Consider the following 16,719-nt stretch of genomic DNA (forward strand, 5'->3'; position numbering starts at 1 on the left):
GCAACAGCTTGAGAGACAGAGCTTAGCCAGGCCTGATCTAGAGTTTAATTACACTTCAAAAGTGCTAAAAATTATGCGCATGTGCAGTAGGGAAAACGCCGGAAAAAAATGGCAATGGCGCGATTTTCGCTGTAGCCTGTGCATGCGCTGTAGACTCTGGGCACACTCTAGTGCCCAGAGTCTACAGGTTCGGCGCTCGCTGCTGAGCGCAACCAGCCGCCGGAGAGAGGAGGGGGTCCCGGACAGAGACTGCAAATGCCCCTGGGCGTGTCAGTGAGCTGCTGAATTCACAGACACAGCCATGGGACTCAGAAGGTGGACTTGCACCTGCCATAGAGGTGGTGTAAGTTTAAATAGTGCATCGGGAACACCCACGGTCTCTTCCCCATGGCACCTGCATGAGACTTGCAGTGTGTCTGTAACGGCACCTTGCAGCCACTAGCACTACTGCAGAGCCGTCCACTTACTGGAGCCTGCGGCCCTGCTCCATATGTGTGACATCATGATGTCACAGGTTAGGGGCCGGCACAAGGCAGCATAGAGCCCTGTTTAGGCACTGGTGGAGGAGGGTGACCTCTGGGATACTTGCCTACTTCTCTGGGCTTCTGGGAGAGCCATCCGAGATGCGAGAGTCTCCATGACATTCCGGGAGAGTAGGCAAGTATGAGCTAGCTTAATTTAGTAAGGAGGATGGTGCCTTACTTTACTGAACCTGACAGCTGTAAAGACCCATCTAAACACTTGTGAGCTCAAGACCCCTCCCTTTCTTCACTTTGCATCACTTGGCTGCAGCAGGTGGAATTCTCTCTGATGTAGCGAACAGATGTACTCAGGCCCGCTGAGAGCTGCGGCGGGCCCGGGTAATAGGGGGCGTGGCCTAATTGCGGGAGGTGCGGCCACGCCCCCTTCCCGGAAAAAAAAAAAAAGATTTGAAGGGGCGCTGCGCGCTGGGGAGGGGGCGCTCAGGGCCCCATCAGCCCTGCTCAAAGCAAGGGGGGGTGCGATTAGTGTGATCGCTCCTCCCCACAGGCATAGGAGACTGCTGTGGCTGCTGCTCAGATGCTGTGTGCTGGGCTGCTGTGAGGGAGGGGGAGCGGGACCGGGCCCCTCAGGAAGCCTGGGCCCCGGTAATCTGTACCCGCTCCCCCCCCTCTCTCGGCGCCCCTGGATGTACTATTCAGGGCCTGGCTCACTCAACAGCTCCACACCTTTTCCTGACTGGCCTCCAAGAGACCAGGATGGCCACCGGGGCTCCTTCATTTGAGTTCTTCTGGATGACCATCTCAGAATGATGGAAATTGTTCCTCCAATATCTAATGGAGACATGCTATGGCCACCAGGGGACAGAGCAAGCCTATATTATACTCATAAAATGTTTCAACACACTATATATGAGGCTATACAATAGTGTGATTGTTTTGAAAGGGAGGGATTAACTTTTAGGTAACAATGTAACTTCCAACAATATAGTTTACAGTTATTTAGGGGTCTATGTATCAAGCAGTGGAGAAGTGGACCAGTGGAGAGGTTGCCCATAGCAACCAATCAACTTTGAAGTGGCATTTATCAAGTACAGTCTATAAAATAATAGGTAGGAGCTGATTGGTTGCTATGGGCAATTGCTCCATGGTCCACTTCTCACTGCTTGATACATAGACCCCTAAATCACATAGTAAAGATGTTTGTCTGTTATGTGCAAGTTTCAATCTTATAATTGACTGCTGATGTCTTGTTACAAATTGCTCTGCTGATGCAAAATTTTCCGTCATATATACATGTTCATAATGCAGGCAATAACTCAGGGGCGCAGAGAGGGGGGGAGGGTGGCTACTAATTACTTGGGCTTGATGGAGAACCCCTGGTCCGCTGCCCGACTCCCCCTTTGTCACTTCTCGGCCCAGTACGTGCTGCTGTGTGATCAGAGCAGTGGGATCAGAGAGGCTACTGCCACTGATTAGCAGCAGCAGCCTTCTCTGGCAGTGTGGGGGGGGGGGGGTTAGTGTTTGCCACAACCACCCCCCCACCCCACCCTCTGCAGCGCACAGAAAAAACTATTTTCCTTCTTCAGGGTCATAGGGAAACAATGGGGTTTAGATGGTACTTGCAGGACCGGACAGCAAAGCTTTTTCCTGTATTCCTCGTCCACAGCCTGAGGGCAACTCCGTTTTATTGGTGTCCGGCAGGAGCTGGATCGCCATTAGAACAGTGGGCTGCTATTAAGCAACTTAAGCTTTATTTTTATTTAAATTTTGACTACAGAGCAGCAGCACTAGACAGTCCTCTGGATGTCTGCACTGCTGCTCCCTCACCCCTCCGCTGCGCCGCAACACCAGCCCTCGGCTAGGTACTCTCGGCGGGGCTCTTCGGACCCCAGACTGCAGCCGGGACTCAAGGGGACAGGTAAGGCGGATCCCCGTGACTATGTGCAGTCTTGCCTCCAATCTCAGGAGACAGACTGGAGGTGCTGATGTGGACACCTGTTCGTCCGGGACTCCACTAGACCACCAGGGCATTACAAATACTGGCGCAGGGCACAAATTAAGACAAGGGATCCGGTGGTTGATGTCAGCATAGGGGAGAAGGCCTGTCTGCGGACCCTTCCCCAACTTAGGGCTCAATTCCACTGCGGTCTTGCCGCCCCTGAGCTGCTCCTCCCTCCCCCTCCGAGACTCATGGCAGCCATTTTCTGCATTCAGGTCTCTGGGAACACTGGGTCCGGTCTCCCTGTATACCTCTCCCAAAGGCCAGGTTATACAGCGCTATTTCCTACCAGCCACTGCAGTCTGTGTAGTTGAATTTAGTGTCCACTGCAGTTATATTGTATTTTCTGCATTGTATGTGACTTATGCTAGCACTGCTGTCTGTTTATTTTTTTCACAACTGTCCGCTTATTCCTTTCATTATAACCGTGGAATACTGAGGTATAGGGGGTTTGCTGTACCTCAGATCTACCTATATTTGTGAGGGCTATAACATGCTATGTATCTGTGTTTCACACTACACTGTGCCATATTGTACATATATCTGGGTTGCTCACTGCACTGTGCCAGATTGGCTGCTACAATTATCCTTGCAGATATGTCTAGCAAAGACAAGAATAACAAGCAGCCTGCTGCTCCCACTCTGGTGTCTTGCAAGTCTGTTTAGCAGGCTTAGCTTCAGAGGATCTCATTCAAGATGGTCTATGTGTATTTAATTATATGGCACCTGGCCCCTCAGCCCCGGCATCCGCTCCTAAGGAACCCCCCCTGGGCTTTTTTTTTTTTCCACAGGTGTTGGCAAAAATTGTGCACCACCTAGCGGACCCTGTGGTAGCGCCCCCTATGGGATAGCATCAGCAGGTACTCCCTGTGATTCCTTTGCCTCCACCATGGGTAGACGTACTTTCTACCTCAGTGCAGAATCTGGCAGCTACCTCTACAGCCAAATGCTGCAAAAGGAGAGACCCTTACCTAGTAAACCTACTAAGCGTGCTGTGTTATCTTCCCAGTCCACCCAGCTATCAGATTCTGAGTTATCATCTGGGGAGGCAGAAGACGCAGAACTCTCTCACTCTGACTCCCCCCTCGGGAGAGGAGGAGCCCCCCTCTATAGTTAAACTACTTGTAAAAGCTGTAAAATCTATTCTTCAAATAGAAGAAACAGAACCCACTCCTAGGGCAAAAGAGACACTATTTAAGCGAAAGAAGGTAGTTTTGCCAGAGTTTCCTCACTCGAATCAGCTATCTGATCATATGTGTGAAGCATGGAATATGCCAATCAGCTATCTGATCACATGTGTGAAACATGGAATATGCCTAGTTCATAGTTTCAGCTGCCTAAACTCTTGATTTACGTTTATCCTCTTCCAGCTACTGATTGCACTAAATGGGAAGTTTCCCCTGCAGTGGATTCCCATGTGACACGCCTAGTTAAGAAAGCTACCATATCTATCCCCACACTGCAACCTCCTTAAAGGAGACTACGGATAAAAGAATAGAAGCTTGCCTGAAGTCTATATACTCTCTTACAGGAGCTATTACTCGTCCTTCCAGGGCTACGGCCTGGGTGGCAAAAGCCATTGAGAGTTGGGCAAAGGCCCTAGAAGATACATTTCCCTCTAATGCTTCAAGGGAACAGCTGTCCTACATATCTCACATTAGAGATGCAGCCTCTTATTTAGGGGAGGCGGCTTTAGATACTTGCCTACTAGCATCCAAGGCATCTGCTACTTCCGTGGTAGCCCACCGTATTGTTTGGCTTTGCTCATGGAAAGCAGATTCGGACTCTTAAAAGGCTTTGGAGTCTCTGCCTTATTCTGGGGAGATCCTGTTTGGCCCAGAATTGGACAAGATTGTGATTACCTTGGCAGCTTCCAAGACGGGATTCTTGCCATCTGCATCTACTACGAAACCTCGGATGTCTTCCTTTCGTCCCCAAGCAAAAGCTAAAGGTCAGTCCTTTCCACGGCAGTCGGCATCCACAAAGGCCTCCAAGCCTTGGACCAAACAGACCTGGGCTACAAGACGTCGATCTACAAAATCTGAGGACAAGCCTTCGGCCTCCCAGGGTGGGAGGCCGACTTCAGTTCACCCAGCTCTGGCGTCAGACCACCTCAGACGCCTTGGTAAAAGAAGTTATCTCCCACAGATATGCCCTCTCATTCCTGAGGCGGCCACCCAGCAGTTTTTTTTGCACAAGACATCCATTGGACCCATGCAAAGCTCTACTCCTCCAGAAGGCCATTCAGTCCTTACTGCTCTCGGGGGTAATATTTCCGGTCCCCTCATCACAGAGAGGGAAGGGCTATTATTCTATCCTTTTCTTGGTTCAAATCCCAATGGGTCTCATCGGCCTATCCTTAACCTCAAGTCTCTGAACAAGTTTATCAGGGTGCCCAGGTTTCGTATGGAAACCCTATGCTCTATTGTCCTGGCTTTGGAGCCTGGGGACTTTATGGTGTCTTTGGACATTCATGACTCTTACTTACATTACCTATAGCGCCTTCTCAACAGCAGTATCTCCGGTTTGCTGTCTTACACTGCTGACTGGCCAGCACTCCTTCCAAGGACGCTGGACTCCAGCAGAGGCGATCTTACCAATCAACGTCCTGGAACTCCGAGCTGTTTACAAAGCCCTCACTCTTGCTCAGGATATTCTTCAGTGCAAGCCTGTACAAGTACAGTCCGACAACATCACGGCAGTGGCCTACCTCAATCATCAAGGAGGCACTCAGTCGGTCAGCAATGGCAGAACTGTCCCGCATTCTCACATCGGTCTAACGCCATCTCCCAACCATCTCCGCAGTGTTCATCCCGGGGACCCATTGATGTGCCATCCTGGATGAGTTGCACTACCTGAGCCACTTGTGTGGGTTGTAGACTCCGTCTCATGCTACCACTAGAGTGAAAGCACCGCCAGCATTCAAAAGTGACCAAAACATCAGCCAAAAAGCATAGGAACTGAGACGTGGTCTGTGGTCTCCACCTGCAGAACCACTCCTTTATTGGGGGTGTCTTGCTAATTGCCTATCATTTCCACCTGTTGTCTATTCCATTTGCACAACAGCATGTGAAATTGATTGTCAATCAGTGTTGCTTCCTAAGTGGACAGTTTGATTTCACAGAAGTGTGAATGACTTGGGAGTTACATTGTGTTGTTTAAGTGTTCCCTGTATTTTTTTGAGCAGTGTATAATGAATTGAACACTGTTAGCATCAATAAAACATGTACATGTATTAGGTTCAATAAAGCACAAAATATTAAATATTGTATTGATGTTATAATAAATGATGAATGCACCTCTATCTATGAAACGAGGTATAGTATCAGTCTCGAATAATAGAGGTAAAACCAGTGAAAATAATCCTGGTACAAGTATATTAGCGGTAGTATTGTGCACAATACAGGCTGACCTTAAAGTTGTAGCTCCCGGTTGAGACTTCACTTGAAAACAGAAGGCCGTTGTGATGTGCCTTCTCGTTGTACACTCAGTAGCGCACGCAGGGGGGATTTCTGAGTACCCAAACAAATTTTTTTTTTTTTTTTACAGAGACAGCCTTGTCTCTGTCTCTGCACTATCAGTGGGCCACCGTTGGAGCTGCCCAGCCGCTGTCTGTTCAGCTGTCAACGTTTCTGAATCAGGTGGCTTTCATACTACCTGATGCGGAAGCGCTGACAGCTGAACCAGCAGTTGCCGGGCAGCGCGCAGCGATCACCAGGGCCTGGACGGAGGCCATCAGGGACTGACTGGAGGCCCGGACAGAGAGGGGGCCCGTATAGTCAGTACCATTTCAAGTAAGTTGAGAAAAAACTCTATGTTGGGACCCTTGTAGTTAATGTTGTTTCTAATCAGCCTTTCAGGAGTGGTGAGATGGAAATGGAAACAGTCTACCCGGGTGACAGTGGGTACATCTGCTAGTGTGTATTCTTTTTTTTTTCATAATCATATAATTTTATTGGGGTGTCAATACCAGAGAAACAGCAAAAAAAAAATGCAGATTTCAATCCCCAAGGGGAATTAAAGAACGAAATAAACAGTAAATAATCGTCATACAAGTAGAAAAACAACAGGTATAACAATATACTGACATTGAAATTGAACTTTTCTTTTTGTTATTTCCCCTTTTTCCGCAAAACCTTAACAAAATAATAATAAGAAAAGAAGAAAAAAAAAAAAACAATAATAAGTCAAAAAGAAAAAAAACAATAATAAGTAAATAAATAATTACAAATTAAAGGCTTGGGAATGATGTAAAGGAGAAAGTTAGAAAAGAGAAAAAAAAAAATCAAGGAGCGGAGAAGAGGGAGAGAGCGAGCTGGGGGGATAGAATAAAAAATTTGAGGATGAGGTACTGAGGAATAGAGGGAAGAAGAAAGAAAAAGAAAAAGAGAGCAGAAGGCAGATGATTATGAGGAACCAGGAGGGGTCACACCGTGGGAACCGTACCAGGGGGACCATATTGCGTTAAACTTGTCCACCGTGTTGTATTGGAGACTCGTGATGTATTCCATTTTGGCCACAAACCAGACGCGGTTGAGAAACTGTTGACGAGTGGGAGGGAGTGGTTGTTTCCAAGAACTAGCAATCTGATATTTGACGGCACAGGAGATGTGTAGGGTCAACTTATTCTCATGATTGAATAGTTGACAGACCGGGGCACACAGAAGCAACGAAGCAGCAGAAAGAGGGAGAGCATGAGGAATCATTGACGATATAGTAGACTGGACCATGGACCAGTAAGGGACAATATATGGACAGGACCACCAAATATGGTAGAAGGAGCCGACCTGTCCACATTGTCTCCAGCAAAGGTTGGAAGAGTTAGGGTATATTTGGTGAAGACGCTCCGGGACAAGGTACCAGAGGGTGTATACCTTATAAGAGTTTTCCTTAATGGAGACACTAATTGAGCATTTCGATATATTAAGGCGTATAGCCTCCCAAGTGTCTTCTCCCAAAGAGGTACCAAAGTCCATCTCCCAACAACGCTCATGGGTCTCTATGGGTGGGCAATCCGATCTAGTATAGAATGGTAGATCTGAGAGATTAAGCCCTTTTCCGTGGGTCTATAAATACAAAGGCGTTCCATAGCCGTGGGGTTTCGTAATGCGTCTAGCGAAGAAAGGGACGAATAGACAAAGTGACGGATCTGAAGATATTGGTAGAAACAAGATTGCGGTAAAGAATGTATCTCCCGCATCTCTGTAAAAGATTGGGGGGCAAAATCTCCCAGGATGTGGTGAAAGCGGGTGATGCCCGCTGCCGATCATGTAGAGATCATGAGGGGCGAATGGCCAGGGAGAAAAGAAGGGTGAAACCAAAGAGGTGTCTGAGGCGAGGGATGAGCAGACAGAGAACTTAGTATCGAGAGAGTCCCATACAGATAAAGTAAGAGTAACTGATGGGACCAGCGAGATAGAGAGAGGTCTAAGTTTTCTGGGGAGCCACGGTAGGTTTGAGATCGATGGGGTTTTGGTGAGTGCAGATTCAAGATCAACCCATCGTTTGGTTCCCTTGGGAGAGTGCCAGGTAACTAGTTGACTAAGTCTAGAGGCTTGGTAGTACTTGGATAACGAGGGGAGACCTAGGCCTCCAGCCGAAATGGTCTTGAAAAGGACTGTTCTACGTATACGAGGTCTTCTGTGATTCCAAATAAATTTGCCATAACTTGCCTGCAAAGAAGATAGAACGCGGGAAGGGACTGCCACAGGAAGGGTTTGGAAAAGGTAGAGGAGTTTGGGAAGGACATTCATTTTAATCACGGCTATACGACCTGTCCAAGAGATAAATAAAGAGCGCCAATGAGAGAGGTCTTGTTCTATGGCCTTAAACAGAGGGAGATAGTTTGCCTTGTAGAGACCATGATAAGATTTTGTCAAATTGACACCTAGATATTTAATGGATTCCGAGCGCCAATTAAAATTGAAATTGAGACGGAGGAGATCTAGAGATGACCTCGGAATATGGAGGGGCAAAGCTTCCGATTTGAGATTTCTTGGAACAGGGAGATTTCTTGGAACAGATTTGGGAGGGAAATCAAGGGATTGGTAAGAGTAAGCAGGACATCGTCGGCAAATAGAGAAATTTTATAAGAGGAGTCACCTACATTAATACCGGAAATGTCTGGGTTCCCTCGGATCTTACAAGCCACGGATTCAAAAATTAGAGCTAAGATCAGCGGGTAGAGTGGACACCCCTGCCTAGTGCCATTTGAGATAGGGAAGGAGTCAGAAAGAAGACCTCCTGCAAGAACCGAAGTGGATGGATTGTGATAAAGGGCCCTAATGGCCTGGAGAAATCTATCCTGAAACCCGAAGCCAAGGAGAGTATTAATCATAAAGGGCCAAGAGACCCTATCAAAGGCCTTTTCGGCATCAAGAGCAAGAAGGAGAGAGGGAAGACTAATAGAGTTTACGTGGTGTATAAGGTCTACTGTACGCCTAGTGTTATCAAGGGCTTGGCGGGAGGGGACAAAGCCTACCTGGTCCGGACGGATGAGAGAAGAATGGGGTTTAGTCTATTTGCCAAAATTTTGGGAAAAAGTTTGAGGTCCGTATTTAAAAGGGAAATTGGTCGATAGTTAGTTACCATATGGGGGTCCTTACCCGGTTTCGGGATAACTGTTATTTTAGCCCTGGTGGTATCAGTGGGAAAAAAGTTACCTTCAAAAATTTGATTAAAAGAGTTTGTGAGATGGGGGATTAGAGAGCTCTGGAATGTTTTATAGTAAGAAAAGGGTAGACCGTCCGGACCAGGTGCCTTCGAAGGTTTCTGATGCTTAAGCGCACAGGAAACCTCTTCCTCAGTTATAGGGAGATTAAGTGATTCAGAGGTGGAAAGCATCGATGTGGGGTAGATCACAAGAGGTCAAGTAGTCAGTAATGGAAATAGGGAGGGGGGATGGAGACGGATCGTGAACTGTGAGGTTATAAAGATAAGAATAATAATCTTTAAAGATAGAGTTGATTTTGGAAGGGCTGTATTGTAGAGATCCAGAATGATCCTTAAGCGCAGGAATCGCCATAGCCACCTTGCGAGCCCTTAGAAGATTGGCAAGAAGAATGTCCGCCTTATTACTCTTTTCATAGAATCGCTGATTCAGCCATCTAAGAGATTTTTCAATTTTTTCAGAGAGAATGGAGTTAAGGGCAGATTTTGCAATAGTGAGTTGTTTGTAGAGAGCGTCAGTGGGCGTGCGCTTATGGAGAGACTCCAAACAGTGAACCTGATCTGTGAGAGATCGAAGAAGACGCTTGTGTTCTTTATTTCTGTGAGAAGCAAAGCTGATGATGTGCCCACGAAGGACAGATTTGTGAGCCTCCCACTCCATGGGAGAACATCCGGAGCCGGAAACATTAATAGCAAAGTAATCCTTTAAAACATCTGTAATTTTAGTTTGGAAATTAGGGATTTTAAGAAGGGTCTCATTTAACCGCCAAGTGGGCCTAGTGACCAGGATGTCTGAGAAATCGAGAGAGGAAGTAACGATAGAGTGATCAGACCAGGAATTAGGAATGATACTCGCATCTATAAGGTGTTTGGAGATGGGGAGACTACATAAAATAAAATCAATTCTGGAGTAAGTACGATGGGGATTGGAATAGAATGTGTAATCCTTAAAAGAGGGATTGAGAGAACGCCACGTGTCAAAAAGACCAGCCGTTTTCATATGTTTATTGAGAATTTTAGATATAGGACAAGTAGAGGGGCGGGTCCTAGAAAAAGACTTATCCAGGGTCGGATCCAAAACGGAGTTAAAGTCGCCACCAAGAATCAAATGGCCAGTACGACGTTTATGCAATATTTTAAAAAATGAATTAAAGAAACGACATTGGCCTACATTAGGGGTATATACCGCAGCGATAGTCACCTCTGTGTGTCCAAGCCTGCCAGTGAGAATAATGTATCGACCATCTGCATCAGTATATACAGAGTCTTGAGAGAAAGGTAAATTATTTTTAATGAGAATGGCCACACCATTATGTTTAAACGTACTGGAGGAATAAAACACGGTGGAGAAGTTTCTGGAGATAAGAGAAGGGTGGTTTGGTGAACGAAAGTGGGTTTCCTGCAAAAGGACAATGTCGGCTTTTATTGACCGAATAGTACGAAATAGGTGGGAACGCTTCTGGGGAGTATTAAGGCCGCGAACATTCATTGAAGCTATAGTGAGAGGCATGTCAGGTTAGCTCTGGGTAGGCTGGGAAGTAGCAGTAGAATGGAGAAAAGGGTCCCAGCTCGCAAGGGAAGATAGGGAAGAAAAAAAAAAAAAAAAGGTGAGGAAAAAATAAGAAAAAGGGAAAACAGCAACAACAGTAGGGATTGAGTACGAAAACCCTACCTACAAAACTAGTGTGTATTCTAAATAGAAAATACTGTTATGTGAAAAGAAAATAACTCTGCGGAATATGTGCGCACTGTAAAAATAACTGTCAATAAATAAAAATTTAAAAAAATATATAATTCACAATACAGCACACAGCCCAATGAATATCAATAGCTTAGTACTGGGATTGTTCATTGTACATACATATACAGTATATATATATATATATATATATATATATATATATAGATTTGTCATCTAGTAAGGAGAATTCTAATAAAATCTGTAACGACTTTCCCATAGGAAAATATGGATTTTCAAGAGAATGTTATCGTTTTTTTTCACCATAATTAAGCATTTTAGATAAATAATAACTTATGGATGTAGAAAAGTTACCTGAAGAATTTATCAATTCCTAAATTGCCAACGGTTTCCTATCACCTTTTCTTTGTAACTATTATGGGCCCATGCATTAAAAATTGTATTTCCTGATGCTTCTTCCTAAACTTCTTTACCTTTGATCTTCAAAGTCTCTCCATAGACGTTCCTTTCCAACTTTTTCTACAACCAGACCTATTGTCTCAGGGTCCCTGTCTACATCTGGACCTGGCCCGTCTGTCTTTAACGGCTTGGCTCTTGAGACATCCCTCCTAAGGTCTAAAGGTTTTCCATCTCTGTGGTCCAAACCATGTTCAAAGCGCGTAAACCGGCCTCTGCCAGGATTTATCACTGGGTGTGGCATACATATTTCCAGTCGTGTGCTACTAGAAACTATGACCCTCAGGTTTTTAGGGTTTCTATAATCCTTGCATTTCCTCAAGCTGGATAGGATCTTGGACTCTGCCTAGCCTCTCTGAAAGTGCATGTCTCTGCTCTGTCCATCTGGTTCCAGTGCAGAATTGCTCCTCTACCGGACGTTCACACCTTCCTACAAGGTGTTCTACATATACAACCTCCCTTTGTTCCTCCTGTGGCTCCGTGGGATTTGTCAGTGGTTCTTTATGCATTTCAGGAACCTCCATTCAAACCCCTGGATTAAATAGATGTCAAATGGCTCACTGCGAAGACTCTGTTTCTTCTGGCTATAGAATCTGCCCGTAGGGTATCGGATTTAGGTGCGCTTTCCTGTCGCTCCCCTTTTCTAATCTTTTATCCGGACAGGGCTGTTCTTTGAACGCACTCTCGCTTCCTTCCTTCCACCTTAATGAGGAAATTGTGGTTCTGGTCTTTCAATCACCAGAACTCTCGGCAGGTGAGGCCTCTTTGAATGTGGTCCATGCTAGTTCCATCAGGAAGTCGGACTCCCTCTTTAACCTATATGGATTCAAGAAGGGATGGCTAGCTAACAAACTCTGGCCAGATGGCTTCACATGACTATCTTACAGGCTTACACGCAGACTGGCCTTCCTGTGCCGGCTACAGTATTTGCTAATTCTACTAACTCTGTGGGTCCTCCGTGGGCAGCCCACCGTGGCACGTCTGCAGAACTATGCAAGGGGGCCACGTGGTCTTCTGTCCACCCCTTTCTTAGGTTCTATGCCTTTGATACATTTCCCTCTCATGATGCTTTCTTCAGGCGCCGGGTTCTCCTCTCAGCTCAGGAGCATCCCCGTCCTTGAACAAATGCTTTGGGACATCCCCATTGATTCCCTGTGGAGCCCTATGGACCCTGAAGTAGAAAAGGAGAGTTATGGTAAAACTTACCCTTATTAACTTTCTTTCTTCGAAGTCCATAGGGTCCACAGGGCACCCTCCCGGACGCATCTGGCTTCTATGGGTTTCTTCTCTTGGTCACTTGTCTCCTTCTTTGTGTGACAGTCTGCCAGTCTTCTTTCTCTCCTATCATGGCTTGGGCTTGTTAACAAAACTGACTTGCCCTCAGGCTGTGGGCGGGGTATAGGGAACACACAGACCCTGGCCCCGACACGCCTCCCTGCCCCCAAAACTGCCACAGCATGTCAATCATGCTGCAGCTTTGGGGGCACTGTGAGTGATCTTGCAAGACCCGTTCTGTACATGCACAGAACTGGTCATACGAGTGCAATAGCTTGCGGACACCTTTGAATCAGGCTCTATGTGTATATCTCTTTGGAGGTCGCCTTCTCCATTTGGGACGAGAAGTATTTATCTTGTTTACGAGTTCATGCCATTTGGCAACAGGATAAGCGCCTTTTATTTCTTCTGTTTGTTAGCTACTCACTCGATTTTTGCACTGTATCATGGTATATAATTTACTAGAGGTTGCACTTTTATATTGTTTGCTCATTTCCTCATGACAGGTTGATTAAAACCCAAAACGTTGGATTACAGAACTGCATTAGTTGAAATTTTTGTAGGCCCTACAAATGGCACTTTATTACAATCCAACTGGCCAGCACTTGAATACACTAAATAAGGGCGGGATGCATCCCGCCGGTCTTCGCATGCATGCCGGTGCTGGTAATGCCGTTATGCATGACGAACACCACAAAGGACCGCTCTCTCTGTAACAGCGGCCCTTTGCGATGGAGGGACTTTCAGGTCTATGACCCAGAGGCCCGTCTGATGTCCTTCTGCGCGCGCTGCTGGGAGGGATCAGATTGGATCCCTCTCTCAGCACTCTCCCGATAGAAGCCCATAGGTTTCTATGGGTATCGCCATCAGGAAGATGACGTTACCCACCGCATCCAAGCCCCGGAGTGCATCGCATTCCGGGGCTTGGTGCATATGAGAAATGCGGCCAAACCCGTATTTTGGGGGCTTGACCGCATTTCTCGCATTTGCCGCGAATGGTGCAAATCAGGTGCGAGTTGCAATTGAAACTGCGTTCAAACACTGGCAATGGCACCACATCTTGCACCACTCCTTGCCCTCTCACAGCCCCGAATTTATACAAATTTGATCGTGTGCGAATTTATGCTGCTGCAATGACTCGCACCTGCGAGTGCATCACAGCTAATTGGACTGACCCTAGTAAATGAAACATATACATACCAGAACTGGTGGCATTGACGGGACTCAGCAACATGGTAAATGCTACCAGCGCCCAATTTTTAATCTGTTTCAGTTCCTTTTAATCTAACCTTTTCTCAGGGATACATACAAAAACAGATAACAATCTTACCCTTACGTAGAAGCCACCTCATGTGAACACACACGCACCTCATTTTAACCATGTAGACATTTTTGAAAGTCGACATATTGGTCGATCACCTAAAGCCCATGTCAACAATTTGAATGTCGGCACAGTATTAATACAGGCCAAGCACTAGATAAGTGTTTAGCATAGCGACATGTGCACCAATTGTCAAAGATATCTCCATTTGTCCTCACCTAGTAAATGGCATCGCTCAATGGGGCCCATTTATCAAAATGTATTTGAGGTATTCCCGGATGTATTAAGGAGAGACCACAGCAGGTATCGGAGATACCTGCTGTGATCCCTCCATTACCGCTGGCAGCCGCCTCCCCCTATAGGTTTCTATGGGGGAAGCGATGCTGCCAAATGTACCAATATCCGTAATGCAATGCATTCCAGATATTGGCCCCTACAGCTAACGCCATCTGAAGATGGCGTTAGCCGCTGTAGCCTATGGGCTACACCGCGCACTATTAGCCGGCGGAGGGATCCGCCGAAACCATCCCCAGCTATGGCGGATGTGCATATGCAGACTGCGCATGCGCAACACCCCATGTCATGGCCGGCCGCTCTCCGGAGACATTGCAGGGACGGGCTCCTTTCGGAGCCTGTGTCCATGCATGTCCCGGATGATACATACAGCCGAAGAGATAGCTTTTTGCATTGCAATCAGGGGCATTACTGGCATGCCCTGATCACATTGCAAAAGCGATCAATGATGAATGGGCCCCAATGTACCTTTGCAAAGAGTAGATCAGTGTTTCCCACCGTCGGTCCTCAAGGCACACCAGCAGTCAAGCTTTTTAGTGATATCCATGCTTGAGCACAGATGATTAAATCAATATTACTGAGCTACTAATTAAGAAACCTGTGCTCAAGGTTGGCCATTGAAAAGTGGGCTGTTAAGGCACACATCGACTTGCCGATTTCTTTGAGCGATGATAACGTTCAATCGCTCAAGAATCGTGCACATTAATGTCGGAAACGACCAGCGATGCGTGCCAGGGGCGTTTTAAGAGGAGGGGGCCCGTGTGCACTCCTCGTGCGGGGCCCCCTCCTCTCTCCCTGGTGGCTGGCAGCCGATTGACGCGGCTGGCCAGCCACCGGAGCATTAGTAGACTCCGGGCACTAGAGTGTGCCTAGAGTCTACTGCGCATGCGCAGAAAAATTGGCCGCGGCGGCCATTTTCCGGCGTTTTGTAGACTTCGGGCACACTGTAGTGCCCGGAGTCTACTGGGCATGTGCAGAACACCAGAAAATGGCCGCGGCTGCCATTTTTCCGGTGTTCTGAGCAGCAGTGACACCCGACGCGGGACCTCGGACAGGCAAGTTTAAAAAAAATATGGGTGCAGTGTGTGCGGTACGGGGCCCCCCTGGACCTGGGGGCCCGTGTACCCCACACACACTGCACCCATCATAGATACACCACTGATGCGCGCTCCCGCTGGTCGTTTCCAACATCGATCATCGGCCGAACAACCTGACGATAACGTCAGGTTGAGCATGTTATGGTGCATATACACGGTCAGATTTAGCAGGACGAAATAAACGATAACGATATTGTTCATCGTTAGTTTATATCAACCATTTTGTAGCCCTAACCCCCAAACGACGCACAATGCGGCCATCGACCGTGCATGCAGTCCAGCCTGGTCGATATCGACCAGGTTACTATAGGGACCCGCGATAGTCGTTTAGGGGTTGGTGCTGTGCTGGATGTTCAATAACGATCATCCAGCATATGCAGGACGATCACACGATATCTTTATCGTTGTCTGATCTGCCCGTACAGATCTGACCGTATGTATGCACCATTAGGGGATGATTGATGTACCTACCCTGAATGACTGCTCGTTCAGTGTAGGCACAGCACAGATTGTCAAACGACTGCACGATTACGATGTCGTAATCGTGCAGTCGTTTTTAGGTGGTTTTGTGCCTTTTTAAGGGGCCTATCCATTAGCAGATAAATTGAACGATATATCGTTCAATCGTTCATTATATCTGCTAATGGATAGGCCCTGAACGATGACAGATGCGCACTCCTGCGGCCAATAAATCGCATCTTTCATCTCTCCAACATGTTGGTCAATTATAGCATATAGCTGTACGATATCAGCACTATCGTGCAGTTTATATTCGGTAAACGACGAACGATCTTAGCAGCAGTCATGGTGCGTACACACTGGGCGATTAAAGTGGACGACTGAACGATAACGATATCGTTCAGTCGTCCACTTTATCGTCCATTTTTAACACAAAAAAGATGAACGATGACGACGCGCGTTCCCGCGGGTCGTTCGTCATCATCGTTCATCGCGCTGACATGCAGGCCAACCTGACGACCTCGTCAGGTTGCTGCATGTCAGGGAATGGGTGAGAAAGCCCGGCGCTGAACGATATCGCTAATGATATCGTTCAGCGGCTGTGCTCAATGTCATGAACGACATTGAGCACAGCCTGCCGGGGACACACTAGACGATATCGCTCAGGGAGCATATCGTCTAGTGCATATGCACCTTTAAGGTGCGTACACACTGGGCGATAAAGTGGACTGAACGATAACGATATCGTTCAGTCGTCCACTTTATCGTCCATTTTTAACCCCAAAAAGATGAACGATAACGACGACGCGCGTTCCCGCGGGTCGTTCGTCATTTTCGTTCATCGGGCTGACATGCAGGCCAACCTGACGATCTCGTCAGGTTGCTGCATGTCAGGGAATGGGGGAGAGAGCCCGGCGCTGAACGATATCGTTAATGATATCGTTCAGCGGCTGTGCTCAATGTCATGA

Source organism: Taudactylus pleione, unplaced genomic scaffold (assembly GCF_031769625.1).
Source record: "Taudactylus pleione unplaced genomic scaffold, aTauple2 ptg000061l, whole genome shotgun sequence".
NCBI classification, from domain to species: Eukaryota; Metazoa; Chordata; class Amphibia; order Anura; family Myobatrachidae; genus Taudactylus; species Taudactylus pleione.